Genomic DNA, 2,718 nt, shown 5'->3' with positions numbered 1-2,718 from the left:
CCGGAAATTTTATTGCCAAATCCGCCTTTATCCAATTAGTCGAAAGGAGCCAATTTGGGGGGATGCCTAGTGAAGACCCTCACTCTCATATGGAAACCTTTTGTGACTATTGTGATGCGATTTCTCAAACCGGTGTGACTCAAGACCAAATTCGATGGGTCTTATTTCCTTTTTCTCTAATCGGCACCGCGAAACAATGGTTGAAGGGCCTTGATAAGGCCACTCTCGGAATAGATTCTTGGAAGAAGTTGGCTCTAGCTTTCTACAAAAAGTTCTACCCACCGGAAAAGACTAACATGCTAAGAGCTCAAATTACGGGTTTTAAGCAAAGGGATGAAGAATCTTTGTACGAAGCTTGGGAGCGGTTCAAGGGAATTTGTCGCTCATGTCCTCACCATGGACTTAGCGAGTGGTTCTTGGTACAACAATTTTGGAACGGTTTATATGAAGATTCAAGGAACATTCTCAACATGGGATCAAATGGAATGTTCACCGAAGTTGATGACAATCAAACATGGAACAAGATTGAGGAAATGGCGGTCCATAACTCACAATATAGTAGACCTCGCAAGGCTACTAGAGGAGGAAGGCATGAAGTGGACTCCGTTACTCAATTGGGTGCTCAACTTAGTGCTCACATTGACACAATCAATTTGAAGTTTGAAAAAGCTATGGCTAGACTTGAAGAAGCCTCAAAATCACCAAAGCACCATGTTAATGCCATGACGGCATCCTCATCAATCCCAAGTGGGATATGTGAGAATTGTGGAACTTTGGGACATGATCAAAGTGAATGTAGGGGAACAAATGAACAAGTGAATGCTTTCCAAGCATATAAGAGTGGTACCCCTTATTCCAACTATTACAATGAAAACACCAAGTTTCATCCAAATCTCTCATACAAAAGCCAAAATGTTCAAAACCCTCAAACAACATACACCCCACCTCCCATGAGAAACCAAAATCAAAGACCCTTTTTCAACCAAAACCAAGGTTACCAAAACCAAAATCCATACAATCACCAAAATGACCAAGGTTTTGATGTTCAAAAAGCGGTCCTCCAAATGCAAAAGAATCAACAAGAGTTTTTCACTCAAATGCAAAAAGATAGTCAAGCAAAGGAAACCACCATCAACAACATTCTAGCTCACACCAAGATGTTGGAAACACAATTGACTCAACTAGCATCTTCAAGCTCACAAAGACAAAATGGGCAATTACCACCTCAAAGTAATCCCCCAAGACATGAAACGGTTAGTGCCATTCACTTGAGAAGTGGTACAAGGTATGAAGCACCGAAGAAGCAAGTTGAGGATGAAGTTGTGGAAGCAAGTGATAAGGAAGAAATTGTGCAAAACTCCAAAGATGGAGAATCATCAAAAGAAGAGATTTCAAAGAAAAATGAAGACAAGGCCAAGGAGAAGGAGCCCATTGTGATTAGACTTCCTTTTCCAAGTCGTCAAGCCAAGCCCAAATTTGATGACCAACTTGGAAAGTTTATGGAAATTGTGAAGAATTTGGAAGTCTCAATTCCTTTCACGGAATTAATCAATCACGTGCCGGCCTATGCGAAATACACGAAAGACATTCTCACAAAGAAGAAGTCGATCCAGAAACTTGAGACTATCGCCTTCACTAAGGTGAGTAGTGCAATACTTCAAGGGAGTTCACCTCCAAAACTAAAGGATCCGGGAAGCTTCTCAATACCGTGTACCATTGGCGACACCACGATCAACAAAGCCTTATGTGATCTAGGGGCTAGTGTGAGTGTTATGCCGTACTCGGTGAGTAAAAGGTTGGGGATGGGAGAGCTTAAATGCACCAATATCACACTCCAAATGGCCGATATATCGACGAAGACACCATTAGGGATATGGGAAGATGTCCCCGTACGAATTGGGAAGTTTTTCATCCCGGTGGACTTTGTCATTATTGATATGGAGGAAGATTCCAACATTCCAGTCATTCTAGGAAGACCCTTCTTACACACCGCGGGTGCGGTGATTGATGTAAAACATGGTGAGCTCACTCTAGAAGTGGGAGATGAGAGTATAACTTTTAATCTTGACAAGACTATGAGAGCTCCCCGTTTACATGAACCGTGTTTTATGATCGATCATTATAGTCGGAAGGATGAAAGGAAGAAGTCGGAACTCCAATGGAAGAAGAAAATTGAAGATGCTCCATTCAAAGAGCAAGTGAATTGTGACAAAGAGAGCTTGCAAAGCTCATCAAAGACAAGCAATGAATAAGATGGCCTCATTGGCCAAGAAAAGGGAATGGGAAAGTTGTCTCCATCAAATCAAGAGATTTTCAATGATCAACTTAATGAAGTATGTGGTCTTTGGGACGACGAATTTGAAGGGATTTTTAATCCCTACATTGGTAATGCCATCGATCAAGACCAACAACAAGGGCCAAGGTCTATTGAAGAGCTCTATCATGATAATGAACAAGCGTTTGATTACTTTTTCAAGGTGTTGAGCAACATCAACAACACCTTGAACATGCCCCCTTGACATCTCATCAAGAATGAGAGTTTGGTGGAGTCCTCCCTAAACCACCATTTGTAAATATTTCTAACTCCCTAACTTGCATTTCAATTCTTATATTGCATTTTTGTTATTTTTGGATTTTTAAACTTTGATAAAGATAATTATCATGCTTGAGAGAAGTGAGGGAGGGACTAATAATTTTAATTAATGTGTAGTGCTTTAG

The 2,718-nt window shown here is 40.8% G+C and overlaps 1 non-coding gene across 1 annotated transcript; it reads right to left on the bottom strand.

The window, feature by feature from the left end:
* Positions 1-296: 296 nt before the first annotated feature.
* On the bottom strand, positions 297-403 carry LOC141624266 (small nucleolar RNA R71). The gene has a single exon (XR_012534074.1). It is a non-coding gene; the product is annotated as a small nucleolar RNA R71 (small nucleolar RNA).
* Positions 404-2,718: the final 2,315 nt, after the last annotated feature.

The sequence above is a fragment of the Silene latifolia genome, chromosome X (genome assembly GCF_048544455.1).
Source record: "Silene latifolia isolate original U9 population chromosome X, ASM4854445v1, whole genome shotgun sequence".
Lineage (NCBI taxonomy): Eukaryota > Viridiplantae > Streptophyta > Magnoliopsida > Caryophyllales > Caryophyllaceae > Silene > Silene latifolia.
Note: the sequence above shows the minus strand (reverse complement) of the source record. Positions and strands in the feature narration are given on the sequence as shown.